This window comes from Ambystoma mexicanum, chromosome 2p, assembly GCF_040938575.1.
Source record: "Ambystoma mexicanum isolate Mex_15411 chromosome 2p, UKY_AmexF1_1, whole genome shotgun sequence".
In the NCBI taxonomy this organism is placed as follows: domain Eukaryota; kingdom Metazoa; phylum Chordata; class Amphibia; order Caudata; family Ambystomatidae; genus Ambystoma; species Ambystoma mexicanum.
Window position 1 is genome coordinate 1,255,173,022 of NC_090923.1, and position 23,221 is coordinate 1,255,196,242.

A 23,221-nucleotide genomic window follows, 5' to 3' on the forward strand; every position below is an offset into this window, starting at 1 on the left:
CATTCGTCTCCTTCTCTAATACGAATCAAATGATAAGCACCCCTGAGATCCAATTTGGTAAATATTACGGCTCCTCTTACGGCTTCCAGGATATCTGAGATGAAGGGTAATGGATAACGATCCTTAAGGGTGCACTGATTAAGACCTCGATAATCAAGACAAGGCCTGAGCGCCTTGGTGTCTTTTTTAGGAACAAAAAATAATGAGGCTCCAGCCGGAGACTTGGATGGGCGTATGGTGCCGTTTTCTAGGTTAGTATCTAGGTATTCACGAAGGGCCTTTTTCTCGGGTTCAGACAGAATAAACATCCTTCCAAAAGGAATCACAGCTGAAGGTTCCGTTTCAATAGCACAGTCCTCAGGCCTATGGGGTGGTAAGGCTTGGACAATGGCAGAAGAGAACACATCGGCATATTCCTGGTAGGCTTTAGGAACCTGGATGATGTTGGAGACCATAAGAGGGCCTTGCTGAGTTGTTGAACGTTCTTCGGATGTTGTCGGAGAAGGATCCAGGAGCAGACAATGGGACATGCAAAATTATGAACCTCGGAACAGGGGACCTGCTGTCCAATTGATGTATGGGTTGTGTTTTTGTAGCCAGGGCATTCCCAATATCATTGGGTAAGGGGCAGATTTTATGATGTCAAACTTTATCTTTTCTCGGTGATGGTTTATAGCAAGTTCAATTTCCTTAGTCTGAAGGGTTATGGGTCAAGAAGAGAGACGTCTTGCATCAATTGCTTCTACAGGTTGCAAGACATTCCGGGATTCGTAGGGAATATGATGTTTAAGGACCCATTCCTGATCTATGAATATTCCCATGGCCCCACAGTCCACTAGTGACAGAATGGGGTAGGATTCCTTCTTGGATGACGATAGGAAGGCCTGTAAGATTACCAGGGAGTTTTGTCCAGGAGAGTTCAAGGATGGTATAGATGTGGAGCCTGCATCTCTCTCTCGAAACTGAGCTCCATCGAGGATCCGGAGCTGGCGTTTCCCTAACGCCGTGGAGGGGCTAAAGGACATTCTCTGACTAAATGCTTGTCTGAGGCACAGTACATGCATAAGCCAGTGTGGATCCTTCTCAACCTTTCTTGGGGGGATATGGGTCCACGGAAAGCCCCTAGCTGCATGGGTTCGGGTTCGTTTGTAAGAACAGGAGAATCTTCGGACTTTGAGGGGCCCACAAGAGGATTTTTCTGGAAGGGTGACTTGGTCTTCCTTTTCTCTGCCCTTCTTTCCTGGATGCGAAAATCAATCTGTAGAGCAAGATCCATAAGTGCCTGGTAAGAACTAGGATGTGGTACCCTGGCTAATTCATCCTAAATATCTTCATTTAGCCCTCTTCGAAAGAGGGTGAAGCAAGCTTCAGGAGGCCAACCCGCTTCTTTAGCCAATTGCTTGAATCGAGTTACGTAGGTGAGCATGTCCTGAGAGCCTTGCTGGAAATCGAGTAAACGTTCTTGAGCACTAAAGACCTGTTCTGGGCGGTCAAATATGGTTTTAAGTGCTTGAATGAATCCGTCATAATCATCCAAAAGGGGATCTGCGGTGTTAACTAATGGTCTGGCCCAGGCTAAGGCATTCCCGGAAAGGTATGAAAAAATAAAGGCCACTTTAGCCCTGGGGGTGGAAAAATAATAAGGTTTAAAAGTCACGTGAAAGTACCAATTGTTTTAGCGCAGCGTTTTCAGCTTTCAATTTCTGTACTTCGGTCGTTAGTTCTTGCATGCCACGCATAAGATCCTGGATGGCCGCCTCCATGTCTATATCGAGTTCGGTCAGGGAGCGTCTCAATCTGTCACAGGTTTCCCCCCTTCTCACCTGTCTTTGTTGCCTGATGACCTCTTTAGGCAGAGTCTTCTTTCGTATGGTTCGGGACTTAAATAAGCCCGCTCGGCCGTCCTCGGCTTCCAGATTATGTTCAGCTTCGATGTCCAGGATCAAGGGAAAACTCCAGGAAATTCAGGAAGGAGTAGGGGGCGCACGGAAGCAGTGCGGGGATTCCGGGAAGACTGGATAAAAGGAAGAAAGTCGGAAGAAGGGAATCCAGGGGTCAGGGAATAGCAAGTAGCACAAGGGAAAGTACAGAGCACACGTCTGATCACAGCTAGCAGCAGCGTTGAGACGCACAGGGCCGTGGGGGTGTGGTTTCTTTATAAAGTACGCTGCGTAGAACGTGAAATCTGTGAGCAGCGTTCTGAGCTGGATGCCATGTGGTTAGTATTATGGAGTGTAAGGCCCGACGTGTCAGGGACCAGGAGGCCCAGAAGGGGCGAGTTCGATGGTTCATGACACGGTTATGGTGATCACGGTGTGATTGGGTCAAGGTTGAGTCCTGCGTGGTCTCCTTATAGCTTGGTAACGCCCCTAGTTGATGCTGCGGTGGTTGTTCCTCATTTGCGTCCTAGATGTCCCCAGAATAGGGGAGATGCATTCTTGTAAGGTACGCTCCCGGTGTGCAGGTGCTGGAGTGACCCACATCGTGTCCTGTGTTTTACATTTGCAGCCCTCTTGGCGGTTGGTTTATAGTCTGGTGCAGGTCTCTGCAGGGGGTCCCTCCTAGTAAGTCGGTTGATGCGAGTTATTGTCTGATGGGGGGCAGCAAAACCACAAACTCGATGCAGGTCGTACACGTGCTAAACTATTTGTTACGGTGAACAGTGTTTTAAGTGTGCTTGGGCCAGCCGCGGCTGAGTTCCGGCAGTCTCCACAAAGTGGGGCTGAGCCCCATTCCCACCACACCACGGCAGGACATTATCCCACCACAGCCGCATCCGCAATGGAACATAATCCCGCTGCCATGATGAAGACATGCAACTGTGACTGTCAGAAGCGCCAGCCACAGCATCGCGCAAACAGCAGCGTCCTCTTGCAGGTGTTGCAGTTTGTGCGATGCTGTGGCTTGCACTTCTGTCAGTCATAGCTGTTACGCTCACCTGGTGTCCACGGGGGCGTCGATCTGAACTGGGCTATTGTTAGCTCTTCCAGCGACACACGGGGCGCCGAAATGATGGACTGGACCGGACCGGCCAGCTTAGCTTGTTTTGCCCGTATGAATATTCTTCTGTAATGGAGAAAAGGGAATTAGCCACCTGCGGGGACTGGGCACCAACCCCACCTTCCCCCACTCCTGCGATCTCTTCCCACAAATTACTTCCGAACTCTTGCTATGTTCTCACCTGATAGTTTGGAAAGATGAGCTCTCCATCCTGCCTCGAGCGCAGGGGCGCGTAGATGACCAGTTACTTCACTGGTGTGGGATGTTGGAGAGTTGCAGAACGGTATTGACTCCGTAAGGAAATAGTTTGAAAAAGAGTTCAAAAATGTCTGGCCTTCACTCTGCCCAAATTACCTAGGTTGCCTTAATAGTTCTTGAGAAGAGTTCCAAGTGGCAACCAGTAAGATGCAGGTAAGTGTTTATGGATTCTGTTCAGTTCGATAATGAGGACCTGGTCTAACCTGTGACCCTTTCCTTTTGCAGGCGCTGAATCGGTGGAGGTTCCGGTGATTGCGGCCTCAGGCAGTAACCAGGTAAGTCTGTAGCGGAATTCGGTTTCCCCTACTTGCGCTTTTGTGTTGCTTTTGTTTCCCCTTTGGGGCCGGGGAACGGCGGAGAAGCTGTGGAGGCCGCGCCAACCCGAGAAGAGGTAAGTACCCCCTGTGGTATCAGGTAAGTCCTGGGGATTGCCTTTATTGTCTGGGAATGCTCCCTTGCTCACCTTATTGTCTTTATTTCCACAGGTGTTGGAGAGCGGCCGCTGGATGCTGAAAAGCGCGATGGAATGCGGAGGATTGCTTCAGGTGAGTTCCCGCGCGGTGCTGCAGGATGCGAAGCGGCGCGCGTCTGATGATTTCTTCCTTCTAGGTCAGAGCCAAGAAGATTCAGGATTCAGGTAAGGATTGCAGGTAAAAACTCCGGTTCTAACCTTCCCTCTGCTTTCTTTAAGGTTTTCAGGAGCTCCGGCATCCAGGCGGGCATGGCTGAAGACTGGAAGCTGCTGCGGCACGGTGAGTGTTACGCTGCAGAATAACGCGAAGCATGGGTTGCTGTCAGGGCGTGGTTTAAATAGCCTTGGAAGTAGTTCCAGGTAAGTATCCTTCCGCGGCCCCCACCGAGTAAAAGAAATAGTTCCTAGGGAAAAATAGTCCCTCCTAGGCCTCATTTGACTTCTGGTCACTGGCAGCATGGTCTGCCTCAGGTAAGTTAGCAGCATGGTCTGCTTCAGGTAAGTCCTTGACCATGAGCCTGGCGCCCATGGCGCCAGGACTGATTCTGAACTTATGAGCCTGGCGCCATAGCCGCCAGGACTGCACCCAAATAGCCCCTAATTGGGGTTCATGGGCTTGCATTAAATGGCATGATGCCTGCTTCCGGGGTAGCTGGGCCAAACCTGGTTTCCCGGGGGCAGGCATCGTGACAATAGCTTCAGGAAACATGTCAGCTACATAGCATCCCCAAGCAAACTGTAACTTCCTCTCCCGACCCCTTGCAAGGCTTACAAACCTTGTGTGAGGGGTCACGAGAGGAAGTTACAGTTACTGTGTTGCCTGTGGGTAGATCGGGCTGAATCATGCTACACCCGCTCCCCAGGTCACTGAGGTCTCTTTGACCTTCAGCAAACCTTTTGGATTGGTGATCTAATCTGCTGTGCAGCACACAGAGCACGTTACATCACCGAGACGAGGGACAAAGACACCTTGGGCTCTGTGATCTAATCTGTGCTGCAGCACCCAGATCAACGAGCCCGAGGCGTCTTGGTCCGTCGATGAATCTGCGGGCTTGGTGATCTAATGTGCTCTGTGCAGAGTAATTTGGATCGAGGCCCCTCTGGTCTATTCTCTCAAGATGGGGGGATCACAATTGTACAGGTTTTGCCTAACATATAAAGTGATTTGTGCGAGTACCTTAATATGGTTTGTGTACTTTTCAAGCCACCTTTTATGCCAAGCTGGAAAAATGTTTCTTACATGTGACCGAGGTCGAATTTCTCGGTTTCATGCTCACACCACAGGGTGTACATATGGACACACGAAAAGTGGACGCAGTCCTCCAATGGCCTTCACCCACATCCACGAAAGGAGTACAAAGTGTGCTCGGATTCACTAATTTCTATTGTCGATTATACCTGGGTTCTCATAAATCGTACACCCAATTACCTCCCTGCTAAGAAAGAACAAGACATTCCATTGGTCCACAGAAGCTGAGGAAGCCTTCCAGAAACTGAAACTAGCATTTACCACAGTACTAGTTCTTAGACACCCTCGACCAGACCTGCCATACGTGGTTGAAACAGATGCCTCAAAGGTGGCAATGGGAGCGATATTGTCCCAATGCGACCCGGAAACAGGACAGTTACATCCTGTCGCATTCTGGTCCTGCAAATTTTTTGTCCCTGAATTGAACTACACAATCACAGATAAGGAATTACTGGCGATTAAAGCAGCATTTAAGGCAAGGAGACACTATCTTCTTTGGGCAAGACACACGGTCACCGTCATCACGGACCACCGTAACTTACAATACTTAAAGACTGCCAAAGCACAATCCTCACGTCAACTTCGTTGGGCTCTCTTTTTCGCAGAATACGACTTTATTATCACCCAAAGACCGAGAGTACGGAATGGAAAGGCAGACACACTATCACGCATGAGTGAAGAAAAAGAGGCTTTTAGAACATCTGATCCCATGGCTGTCACAGGTTTCCCCCCTTCTCACCTGTCTGTGTTGTTTATTGGAGTTCTTTGATGGAGTTTTCTTGCGCACAGTTCGGGTCTTGTATAACCCTGTGCGTACGTCCTCGGGTTCCAACGTGCGTTCAGCGTCCCGACTCCTGGATCGTTCAGAATGTCAGGGAAGTCCTGGAAAACGGTGAAGTGTGTACTAAGAAAACGAGTACATGGAGATCCGGGATGCAAGAGAGGACAAAAAGGGAAGGAATGAATGAGGAGGAATAATAGGGGCCAGGAGCCAGGAATCAAAGAAGTTAGCAAAAGCGAACTACGGCAGCACACGTCTAGCCACTGTAAGCGGTAGAGTTAGGGTTCGCGAGAGATAAGCGATGGGGTGTTCTAAGTTGTCCTCGAATCCCTGCTTTAGAACTGCTCCGATGGCGTAGTTGGAGGCATCCGCCTCCACTAGGAAAGGTCGATCGATGTCAGGTTGAGCCAGGATGGGGGCTTGTGTAAACTCCGTCTTCAATCGTTGGAACGCTTCATCTTGGGCTGCAGCCCAGAGAAAGGGAGTATCTTTTTTCAACAATGTAATGATCGGTTGAACTATCTCAGAAAAGGAAGGTATGAATTTCCAGTAAAAGTTGGCAAGCCCCAGGAAGGATTGAATCTGTTTCACGGTAGTTGGAATAGGCCAGCATAGTATGGCTTTTACGTTTGAGTGGTCCATTCCAATTCCTTCTAGACTAAGGACAAATCCTAGATAGTGAACAGTAGAGACATGGAAAAGGCATTTCTCGGGTTTAGCCAGGAGCTTATGTTCACTTATGTTCACGTAGTCGCTGTAAGACTGCCATACCATGCTCTTCATGCTTAAGATGGTCCCTGGAGTATATCGTCCAGGTAAACTATGTCGAAGAGGAACAGCATATCGGAGAACACTCGGTCCAGGAAATGTTGGAAGACCGCTGGGGCATTGACCAGGTATTCAAAGTGACCAAAGGGTGTTCTAAAGGCTGTTTTCCATTTGTCACCCTCCTTTATACGGATCAGATGGTAGGCACTTCTGAGATCCAATTTCGTGAAGACTACAGCTCCTCTCGCCGCTTCCAGGATATCTGAGATTAGGGGCAATGGGTAGCGGTCCTTGAGGGAGCATTGATTTAAACCATGATAATCAAGACAAGGCCTAAGCTCCTTAGTATCTGTCTTGGGAACAAAGAACAACAAAGCTCCAGCCGGAGATTTGGATGGTCGTATGGTCCCAAATACATCCACTCTCGCTACTGTGTTTTTAGAACAAATTGTCCGGTTGCATGGATTCCCATCAATATTAATATTGGATCGTGGGACTCAATTTGGAAGGTGTTGTGCAATCGCCAAGATTGACCTCCGGTTGTCCTCAAGCCATCACCCTCAAACTGATGGGCAAACCGAACAAACTAATCAGCCATTGGAGCAGTATTTAAGGTGTATGCTACAGCACTCCGAGGACTCCTGGAAAGACCTACTCTGGGTAGCCGAGTATGCATATGACAACTCTGTCTACACGAGTACTGGGCAAACCCCATTCTATACTGTGCACGGAAGACATCCGCGGACATCAATGTTTGATCTACTCAATACTTCGGAGATGCCAGCAATAAAAACCTTGCATAAAACCATCACTCAGGTTCTTGCAGAAGAGAAAGAACATCTGACTAAGGCCAAAGACAAAAACTATTTGCTGATCGACACCGAAAAGAAGCTCCCGATTACCAGGTTGGGGATAGACTCTGGTTAGCATCCAGATACATACCATTGAAAGGACCAAGGGCCTTCCGTCTCAGATATTTGGGCCCCTATACTATCGAAGCAATAATCAATCCTGCCACCATGAAATTGGAGTTACCATCTCACATGAAGATTCACCCAGAATTTCATGTCTCTCTTCTCAAACCATCTTCAAAGCTCCTATCTTTGGGAACATTCCTTGAGAAGAGTGCACAGTTCCAGCATTTACCCATGAGTGATGGTTTAAGGATGGTTTAAGGATGGTTTAAGGAAAAGCATGAGGTGCGGTGGTAGTGCAACCTTAAACTTAATGTCTTCTTAATGTCTAACCGTGCCTTTCGCTTTTACTTGCAGGTGCTGTGGTCACAGACGAAGCGCATAGTGTTGCAGTGCCAAGGAGAAGATTTCAGCGTCCCTGGAGCTTTGAAGATGAGCTGCGGTTCCACGATGAAGATTTCAACGTTCTGGAAGGTTTGAAGGTGAGCTGCGGTGCCAAGATGAAGATGTCAGCGTTCTGAGATCCAATTTCATGAAGACTACAGCTCCTCTCGCCGCTTCCAGGATATCTGAGATTAGGGGCAATGGGTAGCGGTCCTTGAGGGTGCATTGATTTAAACCACGATAATCAAGACAAAGCGTAAGCTCCTTAGTATCTTTCTTTGGAACAAAGAACAACAAAGCTCCAGCCGGAGATTTGGATGGTCGTATGGTGCCATTTTGAAGGTTGGTATCCAAGTATTCTCTGAGGGCCTTTTTCTCTGGTTCGGACAGAATGAACATCCTTCCAAAAGGAATAACTGCTGAGGGTTCAGTATCAATCGCGCAATCTTAAGGTCTGTGAGGGGGAAGGGCCTGAACTAAGGCAGTTGAAAACACATTGGTGTAATCCTGATAGGCCCTGGGGACCTGGATAGTATTTGAGACCGTGAATGGGCCCTGCTGGTCTGTCAGCGTACCTTCAGAGGATGTCGACGATGAATCCAGTGATAGACAATGAGACATACAATGCTCAGAACCAAGAAACAAGGTTCCTGCTGTCCAGTTTGTATGGCTTGTGCTTCTGTAACCAGGGCATACCCAATATCATTGGATAATGGGCAGACTTTATGATGTCAAATTTGATCACCTCTCGATGATGATTTACGCAGTGCTGGATCTCTTTGGTTTGTAGGGTTATGGGTCCTGAAGAGAGAGGTCTTCCATCGATAGCCTCTACAGGTTGCATGATGCCTCGAGTTTCATATGGAATGTGGTGGGTAGTGACCTAATCTTGATCTATAAATATCCCCAAAGCTCCACAATCTACCAATGCCAAAATGGGGTAAGTTTCTGTCTTGGAAGGCGATAGAAAGGCCTGCAAGATTACAAGATTGTTTTGTCCAGGAGAGTTCAAGGATGGTATAGATATGGAGCAAACATCTCTCTCCCGAAGCTGTGCTCCATCTAGGATCGGGAGCTGGCGTTTCCCGAACGCCGTGGAGGAGCTAAGGGACATTCTCTCACAAGATGTTTATCTGAGGCACAATACATACACAGCCCAGTGTGAATTCGACGCATTCTTTCTTGTGGGGATATGGGTCCGCGGAAGGCCCCCAGTTGCATGGGTTCTGGGTCTGTAGTGGGGGCAGGAGTGGGCTCAGGTTTAGAGGAAGGTTCTATGGAGGTCTTTTGGTAAGGCACTTTAGTCTTCTTCTTTTCTGCCTTCCTTTCCTGGATACGGACGTCTATGTGTAAAGAGAGGTCCATAAGAGCCTGGAAGGAACCTGGGCGAGCTACCCTGCTAGCGCATCCTTTATTTCTTCATTCAGTCCTCTTTGAAAAAGGGTGAAGCAGGCCTCCCAGGACCAATCTGCTTCCTTGCCCAGTTGCTTAAAGCGTGTCACATAGGTAAGCATATCCTGGGAACCTTGTTGGAAATCCAGTAGGCGTTCCTGGGCACTGTAGACCTGTTCTGGGTGGTCAAACATGGTCTTTAGAGCCTCTACGAAACCATCATAGTCATCCAGGAGGGCATCTCCAGAATTAACTAAGGGCGGAGCCCAAATTAATGCATTCCCGGAAAGATGCGAAATCATAAAGCCCACCCTTGCCCTGGGGGTAGAGAAGTAGTAGGGCTTAAAGGTAAGGTGGACTAAACACGAATCAAGGAATCCGCAAAGGTTTTTTTATGAACCATCATATTTATCCGCTACTCCGCCCAGCAATACACTTTCCTTGGTCACAGAATCATGTGACAGGACTAATTGTTTTAATGCGGCATTCTCGGCTTTGAGATTCTGCACTTCTGTTGTTCACTCCTGCATGCCGCGCATGAGGTCTTGAACTGCCGCCTCCATGTCCGTATCAATTTCAGTTTGTTGGTGTCTCAATCTGTCACAGGTTTCCCCCCTTCTCACCTGTCTGTGTTGTTTATTGGAGTTCTTCGATGGCGTTTTCTTGCGCCCAGTTCGAGTCATGTATAACCCTGCATACGTCCTCGGGTTCCAGCGTGCGTTCAGCGTCCCGACTCCTGGATCGTTCAGAATGTCCGGGAAGTCCTGGAAAACAGTGAAGAGCGTACTCGGAAAACGAGTACACGGAGATCCGGGTTGCAAGAGAGGACAAAAAGGGAAGGAATGAATGAGGAGGAATAACAGAGGCCAGGAATCAAAGAAGTTAACAAGAGCGAACTACGGCAGCACACGTCTAGCCACTGTAAGCGGTAGCGTTGAGACGCGCAGGGCCACGGGGCGTGTCATTTTTATAGAATGTGATGCGTCCGACACGGAAGCTGGTAAACAGCGTTCCGTGTTTGACGGCCATGTTGGGAGTACTGCTGAGTGCAAGCCGCTATGTGTCAGGGACCAGGAATTCCAGAAGGGACGCGTCCGATGGTTCATGACAATGGCCATCATTCCCGAAGAATGAATCCAAACCAAGATTGCCACCACCACTTTTGTAGATGACTTAAAAACCAGTTTGCAGTCCCAGATGACTCTGTCAACACAACAGGAATGGCTTTTAAAGGGAGACCAGTACACCATCGAAAACAATCTGCCATATTTTCAAGGACGCTTATATACCCAGGACAAAAAACTGTAAAACCAGATCATCACAAACTATCATGATTCATTAGTGGAAGGACATCCAGGAATAGCCAAAACGCAGGCTAAGATAAAGCAAAACTACTGATGGCCAACTTGGAGAAAATATATTGCCCGGTTTATTGCAACTGTGGTGTTTGTGCACAACACAAGTCTCAGAAGCAAAACCCTTCTGGTTTATTACGTCCCTTGATGGTACCGCCAGCACCTTGGCATACTCTGTCAATGGACTTTATCACAGCTCTTCCTCCCTGCAAAGGTTACAACACCATCTTAGTCATTGTGGATTTATTCTCCAAAATGGCCCATTTGATCCCTCTGAAAGGACTCCCAAATGCATCCCTCTCGCTACTGTGTTTTTAGAACAAATTGTCCGGTTGCATGGATTCCCATCAATATTAATATTGGATCGTGGGACTCAATTTGTTTCCGCCTTTTGGAGAAGGTGTTGTGCAATCGCCAAGATTGACCTCCGGTTGTCCTCAAGCCATCACCCTCAAACTGATGGGCAAACCGAACAAACTAATCAGCCATTGGAGCAGCATTTAAGGTGTATGCTACAGCACTCCGAGGACTCCTGGAAAGACCTACTCTGGGTAGCCGAGTATGCATATGACAACTCTGTCTACACGAGTACTAGGCAAACCCCATTCTATACTGTGCACGGAAGACATCCGCGGACATCAATGTTTGATCTACTCAATACTTCGGAGATGCCAGCAATAAAAACCTTGCATAAAACCATCACTCAGGTTCTTGCAGAAGAGAAAGAACATCTGACTAAGGCCAAAGACAAAAACTATTTGCTGATCGACACCGAAAAGAAGCTCCCGATTACCAGGTTGGGGATAGACTCTGGTTAGCATCCAGATACATACCATTGAAAGGACCAAGGGCCTTCCGTCTCAGATATTTGGGCCCCTATACTATCAAAGCAATAATCAATCCTGCCACCATGAAATTGGAGTTACCATCTCACATGAAGATTCACCCAGAATTTCATGTCTCTCTTCTCAAACCATCTTCAAAGCTCCTATCTTTGGGAACATTCCTTGAGAAGAGTGCACAGTTCCAGCATTTACCCATGAGTGATGGTTTAAGGAAAAGCATGAGGTGCGGTGGTAGTGCGACCTTAAACTTAATGTCTTCTTAATGTCTAACCGTGCCTTTCGCTTTTACTTGCAGGTGCTGTGGTCACAGACGAAGCGCATAGTGCTGCAGTGCCAAGGAGAAGATTTCAGCGTCCCTGGAGCTTTGAAGATGAGCTGCGGTTCCACGATGAATATTTCAACGTTCTGGAAGGTTTGAAGGTGAGCTGCGGTGCCAAGATGAAGATGTCAGCGTTCTGAGATCCAATTTCATGAAGACTACAGCTCCTCTCGCCGCTTCCAGGATATCTGAGATTAGGGGCAATGGGTAGCGGTCCTTGAGGGTGCATTGATTTAAACCACGATAATCAAGACAAAGCGTAAGCTCCTTAGTATCTTTCTTGGGAACAAAGAACAACAAAGCTCGAGCCGGAGATTTGGATGGTCGTATGGTGCCATTTTGAAGGTTGGTATCCAAGTATTCTCTGAGGGCCTTTTTCTCTGGTTCGGATAGAATGAACATCCTTCCAAAAGGAATAACTGCTGAGGGTTCAGTATCAATCGCGCAATCTTAAGGTCTGTGAGGGAGTAGGGCCTGAACTACGGCAGTTGAAAACACATTGGTGTAATCCTGATAGGCCCTGGGGACCTGGATAGTATTTGAGACCGTGAATGGGCCCTGCTGGTCTGTCAGCGTACCTTCAGAGGATGTCGACGAGGAATCCAGTGATAGACAATGAGACATACAATGCTCAGAACCAAGAAACAAGGTTCCTGCTGTCCAGTTTGTATGGCTTGTGCTTCTGTAACCAGGGCATACCCAATATCATTGGATAATGGGCAGACTTTATGATGTCAAATTTGATCACCTCTCGATGATGATTTACGCAGAGCTGGATCTCTTTGGTTTGTAGGGTTATGGGTCCTGAAGAGAGAGGTCTTCCATCGATAGCCTCTACAGGTTGCATGATGCCTCGAGTTTCATATGGAATGTGGTGGGTAGTGACCTAATCTTGATCTATAAATATCCCCAAAGCTCCACAATCCACCAATGCCAAAATGGGGTAAGTTTCTTTCTTGGAAGGCGATAGAAAGGCCTGCAAGATCACAAGATTGTTTTGTCGAGGAGAGTTCAAGGATGGTATAGATATGGAGCAAACATCTCTCTCCCGAAGCTGTGCTCTATCTAGGATAGGGAGCTGGCGTTTCCCGAACGCCGTGGAGGAGCTAAGGGACATTCTCTCACAAGATGTTTATCTGAGGCACAATATATACACAGCCCAGTGTGAATTCGATGCATTCTTTCTTGTGGGGATATGGGTCCGCGGAAGGCCCCCAGTTGCATGGGTTCTGGGTCTGTAGTGGGGGCAGGAGTGGGCTCAGGTTTAGAGGAAGGTTCTATGGAGGTCTTTTTGTAAGGCACTTTAGTCTTCTTCTTTTCTGCCTTCCTTTCCTGGATACAGAAGTCCATTTGTAAAGAGAGGTCCATAAGAGCCTGGAAGGAACCTGGGTGAGCTACCCTGCTAGCTCATCCTTTATTTCTTCATTCAGTCCTCTTTGAAAAAGGTTGAAGCAGGCCTCCCAAGACCAATCTGCTTCCTTGCCCAGTTGCTTAAAGCGTGTCACATAGGTAAGTATATCCTGGGAACCTTGTTGGAAATCCAGTAGGCGTTCCTGGGCACTGTAGACCTGTTCTGGGTGGTCAAACATGGTCTTTAGAGCCTCTACAAACCCATCATTGTCATCCAGGAGGGCATCTCCAGAATTAACTAAGGGCGGAGCCCAAGTTAATGCATTCCCGGAAAGATGCGAAATCATAAAGCCCACCCTTGCCCTGGGGGTAGAGAAGTAGTAGGGCTTAAAGGTAAGGTGGACTAAACACGAATCAAGGAATCCGCAAAGGTTTTTTTATGAACCATCATATTTATCCACTACTCCGCCCAGCAATACACTTTCCTTGGTCACGGAATCATGTGACAGGACTAATTGTTTTAATGCGGCATTCTCGGCTTTGAGATTCTGCACTTCTGTTGTTCACTCCTGCATGCCGCGCATGAGGTCTTGAACTGCCGCCTCCATGTCCGTATCAATTTCAGTTTGTTGGTGTCTCAATCTGTCACAGGTTTCCACTCTTCTAACCTGTCTGTGTTGTTTAATGGAGTTCTTCGATGCGTTTTCTTGCGCACAGTTCGAGCCTTGTATAACCCTGCATACGTCCTCGGGTTCCAGCTAGCGTTCAGCGTCCCGACTCCTGGATCGTTCAGAATGTCCGGGAAGTCCTGGAAAACGGTGAAGAGTGTACTCGGAAAACGAGTACACGGAGATCCGGGATGCAAGAGAGGACAAAAAGGGAAGGAATGAATGAGGAGGAATAACAAAGGCCAGAAACCAGGAATCAAAGAAGTTAACAAGAGCGAACTACGGCAGCACACGTCTAGCCACTGTAAGCGGTAGCGTTGAGACGCGCAGGGCCACGGGGCGTGTCATTTTTATAGAATGTGATGCGTCCGACACGGAAGCTGGTAAACAGCGTTCCGTGTTTGTCGGCCATGTTGGGAGTACTGCTGAGTGCAAGCCCCTATGTGTCAGGGACCAGGAATTCCAGAAGGGACGCGTCCGATGGTTCATGACAATGGCCATCATTCCCGAAGAATGAATCCAAACCAAGATTGCCACCACCACTTTTGTAGACGACTTAAAAACCAGTTTGCAGTCCCAGATGACTCTGTCAACACAACAGGAATGGCTTTTAAAGGGAGACCGGTACACCATCGAAAACAATCTGCCATATTTCCAAGGACGCTTATATACCCAGGACAAAAAACTGTAAAACCAGATCATCACAAACTATCATGATTCCTTAGTGGAGGACATCCAGGAATAGCCAAAACGCAGGCTAAGATAAAGCAAAACTACTGGTGGCCAACTTGGAGAAAATATATTGCCCGGTTTATTGCAACTGTGGTGTTTGTGCACAACACAAGTCTCAGAAGCAAAACCCTTCTGGTTTATTACGTCCCTTGATGGTACCGCCAGCACCTTGGCATACTCTGTCAATGGACTTTATCACAGCTCTTCCTCCCTGCAAAGGTTACAACACCATCTTAGTCATTGTGGATTTATTCTCCAAAATGGCCCATTTGATCCCTCTGAAAGGACTCCCAAATGCATCCACTCTCGCTACTGTGTTTTTAGAACAAATTGTCCGGTTGCATGGATTCCCATCAATATTAATATTGGATCGTGGGACTCAATTTGTTTCCGCCTTTTGGAGAAGTTGTTGTGCAATCGCCAAGATTGACCTCCGGTTGTCCTCAAGCCATCACCCTCAAACTGATGGGCAAACCGAACAAATTAATCAGCCATTGGAGCAGTATTTAAGGTGTATGCTACAGCACTCCGAGGACTCCTGGAAAGACCTACGCTGGGTAGCCGAGTATGCATATGACAACTCTGTCTACACGAGTACTGGGCAAACCCCATTCTATACTGTGCACGGAAGACATCTGCGGACATCAATGTTTGATCTACTCAATACTTTGGAGATGCCAGCAATAAAAACCTTGCATAAAACCATCACTCAGGTTCTTGCAGAAGAGAAAGAACATCTGTCTAAGGCCAAAGACAAAAACTATTTGCTGATCGACACCGAAAAGAAGCTCCCGATTACCAGGTTGGGGATAGACTCTGGTTAGCATCCAGATACATAACATTGAAAGGACCAAGGGCCTTCCGTCTCAGATATTTGGGCCCCTATACTATCAACCCAATAATCAATCCTGCCACCATGAAATTGGAGTTACCATCTCACATGAAGATTCACCCAGAATTTCATGTCTCTCTTCTCAAACCATCTTCAAAGCTCCTATCTTTGGGAACATTCCTTGAGAAGAGTGCACAGTTCCAGCATTTACCCATGAGGGATGGTTTAAGGAAAAGCATGAGGTGCGGTGGTAGTGCGACCTTAAACTTAATGTCTTCTTAATGTCTAACCGTGCCTTTCGCTTTTACTTGCAGGTGCTGTGGTCACAGACGAAGCGCATAGTGCTGCAGTGCCAAGGAGAAGATTTCAGCGTCCCTGGAGCTTTGAAGATGAGCTGCGGTTCAACGATGAAGATTTCAACGTTCTGGAAGGTTTGAAGATGAGCTGCGGTGCCAAGATGAAGATGTCAGCGTTCTGGAAGATTTGAAGAAGACGCGTACAGGTGCACAGCAAGCTACAAGAAAACAGCAGAAGAGGCTGTCAGAGTGCAGATCCTGATGGATGTGAACATAGGAGGGATGACGGATGAAATTGTTGCGGAGCGAGACAAGCTCAGATCGAAGATTGCGCAGTGCGAACTATTTCCAACCGAATCCATGAAGCTAGACAACTTGCACGATCCAAAGTATTATGAAGCAAAGTGGGTTTGGTGCATCCCTTAAGGAGAGCAAAATGACTGTCATATAAGGATGTGGTCGACAGGTCGACCAGAGGGGGACTGAAGAGGGATGGGGAAGTCTACGCCCTCCTCCCCCTCCTATGAAATACATGACACAGAAGAAGACTAGGAAACACTGCTATCACACATTCCATTTTCGGATTCCGAACTGACCTATGGTTGACAACTATGTCAAGAGGTACCCACTCAGTCAGTCCTGCAGGTCAGGTGTGGTACAAATCTACCCCAGCGTGTATTAGAAGCCCAAGGCTGCAACTAAACACACTTCAATTGACAGTATCGACTAAAGCGCCATGAAGCCATATTGCTGACGCCGGTAGAGACACCACTACTTAGCAGCGTTTGACACGATGCAAGTGTGACATCTGCACTTCGAGACACAAACACGCACTCGAATACATGAAGAACATGAGCGTACAGTTCTAGAGATAGAGGACAGATACATATACATACTGTCATTACTTTTAATATTTTTGCTAAATGCAGCAACTGTCATGCGCCGCCTCCCGTGGACATTATGGTCCAGGGTGCGGGTTGGGGGCCGCCATTGCAGAGTTCTGCCACGTTCCCGAACGTCGCTGTAACAGTCTAGTGTTTCTTTCTCTGCGAGCCGGAATGCTTATCAGCCACGCCCCCCCGGCACACAGTGCGTTGCAACCCGCTTGGTCAGCTCCCTGACTGCTTTCTTTCGGTTGCGCTGACGCTAGTTTTCTTCCTTTGTCCTTTTTCTCCTCTGCCGCCCTTCGGGCTGCTTCTTACCTTCCCGTTTATCGGGTCCTCTTGTTTTTCCTTTCTTCTTTGTTCTGACTCCTTTCCGGTTCTTTCTCCGCTCTGTTGTCTCTCGCTTACCGTCATTATTGGCTACCTCACGGTTCCTTCGGAGCCTGCCTTCCACCCGGAATCCTTACGACGGACCTCTGCTATTGCTCTTTCACACGGAATCCTTACGACGGACCTCTGCTGTTACTGTTCCACCTCTGGGGTTTTTTGTGCGAGACGGCTTTTTCCCCAGTTTGTCCCTCCCGGAAGAGGGGCCGCAGGCAGTGCTATTCACAGCAGTACACTGTGGCTTCCTTTCATGAGAAAGACACTTTCTCAGAAAAAAAAAGAAAGAAGAAAGAAGGAGAAGGATTATTGTGCTAGAAGACCGCAAATATCATCTATTCAAGACCAATCTTCAGGTGAGGAGGAGGAAAGGGGAGAAAGGTTAAGGGTGGAGTTTGAACATTCTCAGAGGGCTGACAGTTTGCAACGCCCAGTGGTCAGGATGGCGACCCCTGAACAATTGCAAGAGATGGTGGCCGCTGTTCAAAACCTCTCAGCAGAGGTTCGAAATCTATCCATGGAAGTGCAAACATTAAGGACTGAAAATAACATGTTAAAACAATTGGTTTCTAATCGGGAACCAAAACCAGTGGACTTACCTCCCATGGCACTCCCCTCAGGGAAATGTGACGGAGCTTCAAAAAAGCTCAAAGAATTCTTGGAAGCTTGTAGTATCCATTTTGCCTTTAGACCTCATACATTTCCCACCGGTCACGCCCGGGCAGGATTCATGATTTCCAACATGTCAGGTAATGCCCTGGCATGGGCCACTCCACTGGTGTTGGGAACAGACCCTATACTGCAAGACTACGAGGCTTTTGTAGGTCGACTAAAACAAGAGTTCGAGAGGCCTGAAATTTTGTTTTCTGCAGGCGAAGATCTGTTAGACATACGTCAAGGCCAGACTGATGTGCACACCTATCTTTCCACGTTCAAACGCTTAGCCTCAGAAGCTGGTTGGCAGGAGCAGACCCAATATGTCATCTTCAGAAGAGGGTTGCGAGAAGATATTAAATATGAGTTAGCCCGATCTCCCAGGCCGGCATCCTTTCCAGAACTAACAACGGCAGCTTTACAAATAGAACATTGACTCTACGAACGCCGAATAGAAAAGCGCCGGAATAGGAATACTACCTTTCCCGCCCATACTCCTCCTCCTCCAGTTGCTGCATCGGGCCGATCCGAAGAACCTATGCAGATTGGAACCACACGTTCGTCCTTGACTCCAGAGGAAAGAAGGCGAAGAAGAGACTTGGGGTTATGCGCTTATTGTGGATCAGACCAACATCAAATTAGGAATTGCTCCGAGATTCCTTCACGAAGAGCGGGAAACGAGAACCCTCGGTCCTAAGAGGGACGGGAATCCGAGGGGAAGTTACCAGTCCCTATGTGTCATTATCAGTGGGTCCAGTGAATCCACAGGAAGATTCGAGATTAATGGTACCCAAGATGCATTTGTTTATAGACCATCGCAAGATCGAAGCATTGGCCCTACTGGATTGTGGGGCCGCCGGCAACTTTGTGGACACCATTTGGGCCGACTCTGTCGGCTTACGACGCATGGACCGCAAGGAGGTTCAGAAGGTCGAGGGGGTGGATGGTACGCCCCTCAGTTCAGGCTCTATTACACAGACTACTGAGTTTCTTCAAATGTTCATACAACAACATTCAGAAACTATTCAGTTTGATATCATCCGTGCGGCCCATTTTCCACTCATTTTGGGCATTACCTGGTTGCGAAAACACAATCCGCAGATTAATTGGTCCACCAACAATATTACCTTTGAATTGAAGTTTTGTCGACAGGCCTGCTTAAAGGATCTACGGTTTATGGAAGCCAAGGCCCATACAGTTCCTCAAGCCAGTACCGTGAGTGTCCACTCTCTTCCCATGGACTTCTCAGCTTTCGAGGATATCTTTGCAGAAAAGAACCCATTGGAACTACCTCCGCACAGGCCAGAGGATTGCGCCATTGATCTCCTTCCTAATGCACTAGTTCCTTTTGGTCGAATGTTTTCTCTTTCACAAACAGAAAAAAGAGCCCTAAGGACTTATTTGGATGACAACTTGCAGAATTGTCTAATTCGTCCCTCTAAGTCCCCAGCAGGTGCTCCCTTGTTTTTCATACCAAAGAGAGATTCTTCTGAACTCAGACCATGTATTGATTATCGTGGGTTGAACAAAGTCACAATACGGGGTCGCTATCCCATGCCCCTTATCTCTGACATAATAGAGGCTGTACAAGGAGCATCTATTTTTTTCAAATTAGACCTACGCAGTGCTTATCACCTATTGCGCATACAATCAGGAGACGAATGGAAGACGGCATTCCGTACTCCATTCGGGCTATTCGAGTACCACGTTATGCCTTTTGGACTGGTCAACGCACCGGCAGTGTTTCAGAGATTCATTGACCGGGTCTTCTCAGATCTTATGTTTGTCTCGGTTATAGTCTATCTGGACGACATACTTGTATTCTCCAGAGATTCCGAACAGCATCAGAAACATCTCACCGAAGTCTTGACACGTCTGCACACACATAAGCTTCTGGTAAAAAAGGAGAAATGTCTGTTCGGGGTCAGCACCGTGCCCTATCTGGGGTATGTACTCTCATCTCAGGGGGTTCTTATGGATCAAAGAAAGGTGGACGCCATTCTAAGCTGGCACTCCCCCAGATCAGTCAAAGAAGTACAGAAGTTCCTAGGAGTGGCCAACTTCTATAGGCGTTTCATTCCTTCCTTTTCTGAAGTGGTGTTACCCATTACTCAGTTGCTAAAAAAATCCTCGTTACCATTCTCATGGAATGACCAAGCAGAAAGAAATTTCAAACACCTGAAAGAACTGTTTTGTCAAGCTCCCATTCTGCGAAACCCGGACCAGACAAAACCCTTTATTCTAGAGACTGATGCCTCGGCTGCCGCAGTGGGAGCAGTCCTACTCCAGGAACATAACGGAAATGAACATCCCACAGCCTATCTCTCACGCACCCTCACTTCCAGTCAACAGAATTATTCGGTCATTGAGAGGGAACTCTTGGCCATGAAACTCGCGTGTGAGGAATGGCAACACTTACTGCAGGGAAGTAACAGTCCGTTCACCATTCGAACAGATCACAAGAACTTACTGTCATGATCTCTGCTTCCAAAAGGTCAGGGTTTTCCCAACTCCCTTGGAAGCAGATCCATAACCCAGGTTCCGAGTGCCAACCAGTCCCAATTGGGACCTTTTGGACCCAGTCCTGGCGCCAGTGGCACCAGGCTCATAAATATGCCCAGTCCCAGCGCTGGAAGCGCCGGGCTCATAATGCTTGGGTGGACTTACCTGCAGCAGACCATGCTGCTTACTTGCCTGCCAGTTGAGCCTCTGATCCTCTTCTGTTTGGAACTACTTTTCCTGTTGGGTGGGGCAGGAGCCACTCCCTAGATTCAGAACACTGGAACTCTTCTGGAAAGCAGGAACTCGTTTCTTACCTAGGCGTGGCTGTGGAAGGAGACACCTAAACACTACAGGAGGCTATTTAAACCACACCCGATGGATGAATCTTGCTTTGCGTTATTCTGCATCCTCTGCAGCAGAACGCTCATCGTGTCTTCTGCATCTGATCCTGGGCCTAAGGAAAAAGGCTTACCATCCTGAATCCAGTCTTCAGCAACACCTATAAAGACAAGAAAGAACAGGTTAGCATTACGGTCTTCAGTGACAGCTCTTCACTTACCTGGTCCATCGGCTGTCACCAACGCCTCGCGCTGCATTCCGGCATCTGAAAGACAAAGGCTTACCTACTCTTCGTGCGCTCCGGAGGTCTTCACACTGCATTCCGGCATCTGAAAGACAAAAGCTTACCAACTCTTCGCACGCTCCGGAGGCCTTCGGCGCTGCATCCCGCATCTGAAAGACAAAACAAGGTGCGTTTAAAGACATTGGGGAACTTTAATACTCACGTGCCATTACTCCTTTCCACATATAACCCAGTGGGTATTCCGGCACCCTGCAGCCGCTCCGAACTTGTACCTGCAAAATAAAAAGACAGTTAGAGCGCATCGTGAAGCAGGCAACAAGCGCTTACTTACGTGCTTCCAGGCGCTTCTATTCATCACACGGGCTCCATCTTCAACTCACTTCAGCCCGTCATCCGCCATCGCCGGAACCCTGCAAAACAAGAAACATCATTACCAAAGACTTTAAAGACATTAGAATTACTCGAAACTTACCGTTCGTGCAGTAAACGACGGACAGCAGTCCTCTGAAGTCAAGAGGCCTGCTCCCCTTATCCAGTGAAGAAACTGGTTACAGCACCCTGCCCCGAGGCAGATGGAGAGCACGGCGTTCACTTACCTAAGGTGAGAGCGTTACCCTTTGGGGTTCTACAGGAGAAGAGAAAGGGAAGAAGAGAGAGACATTCAATAACCCAGTTCCTTAATCCCATATTTTCTATCTGCAGACATCTTACCCTTCGAGTCAGACATACAGTGCACAGAGGTCCAGCCCAAAGAGCCAGCCGTGTGTTACACATCACCTTTGAAGATACGGTATACGCCCAGTCAAGACCGGCGCCTCTACGGGAATCAGGTGAGCGTTACAGAACGCAAAGCCTACCACAAAACTCCCGTCCAGGCGCTATGGAAACCTCGGATACCGACCAGCTAGCCCAGTTACTTGGGGAACTAAGGGCAGAAGTGCATGCAGCCCGTCAGGAAACGAACGCTCTAAGAAGGGAACTGATTATTTCCAAGGAGCGAACAGATGATCTCGCTAGACAATTGCTACAGTCACAAGCCGGACAGACCCCGTTACCCGCATCTGGGGGAAATCTTTCTTCTACATCCTCTATGAATCCAGTGCAGATCAACCTACCTGGGAATGTACCTCTGGCTCCGCCCGAACGATTTTCTGGTGACCCAAAGAGGTTTGCAGTATTTATCAATCAGTGCCGGTTGCATTTCTTATGCCGGCCAGCAGCCTTTCCAACTGATCAAGCTAAAGTAGCTTTCGTGCTTTCGTACCTTAGTGGCAATGCGGCAGACTGGTCGATCCCTCTAGTAAATCAAGATGATCCGGTCCTCCATGATTTTCAAGCTTTTCAGCTCAGTATGGAAAAACTGTTCGCAAGACATTCACAGGGGCAGGCCTTGGACAATGAGCTTCTTTCGTTGCGACAAGGTAATCAAGACCTTTTGGCTTATATTGCGTCTTTCAACAGACTGATAGTGGAAACTCAATGGCCTGAGGACAAAAGGATTACGCTGTTTTATAGAGGTCTACGTGGAGAGCTCAAAGATGTGTTAGCCCAAGTAGTGAATCCCCCACAAGATTGTTCGGACTATATAGACTTAGTCGTTCAAATAGATCACAGACTGCAGAACAGGAAGGCCGATCGTTCCAAGTTTGATGCTCGAGTATTTTCCAAACCGCCAACTCCTTCCAAAGGAGTAGACTCCGGGGAACCCATGCAAATAGGGGGTCTGAAAGGTCCTCTAACACAAAAGGAGCGGGAAAGGAGAAAACAGTTGCAATTATGCCTCTATTGCGGAAACTCAGGGCACTTTCTTCGAGACTGTCCGGTGAAACCTGCCAAGAAGGCAGTAGGAGCTGCAGTTACCAAAGTTACAAACTCTGAGCAGGGAAACGACCTCGCCCGACAAGAATAGAGGTCCTCTTGCCGAGCGTGAAAACCAGTTCCGTGACCTCGCATTTCGTGATACCTATGGTCCTCATTAGCCCTGATAATCCGGATCGATTACATGCAATTGAAGCTTACGTCGACAGCGGTGCCATCGGCAATTATGTGGATCATGAAATGGTTTTGAGGATGAATCTAACTCTTTGTCCCAAGGCTGTAAAGGACGTCATTACTACGGTGGATGGTACGGAGATAGCCTCCGGGCCAGTAACGCATACCATTTAAGAGGTGACGCTAGTAAGTCAAGATGGACACCATGAGAAGATCGTGTTCGATGTGATCAAGGCCCCTCAGTTTCAGATTATTCTAGGAATACCTTGGTTAGAGAAACACAATCCTCTGATCGATTGGCGAGCAAGAACGGTCCAGTTTCCAGAATGTGTCTCTACTTGTCACCCTCCACCTGGTGTTGCACTGGCAGCAATTTCTTCAGAGACTCCCCAGTTACCTCCCGAATACCTAGAATACCAAGATGTTTTCCGGAAGGATCAGGCTAACTCTCTACCTCCTCATAGGTCTTATGACTGCCAGATAGACCTGATACCTGGATCTACTCCTCCTTGTAGTAGAATTTATGCCCTCACCGAGCCTGAGAACCTTCACCTTCGACAATACTTGGATCAATACCTGGCAAATGGGTTTATTCGTCCTTCCAAGT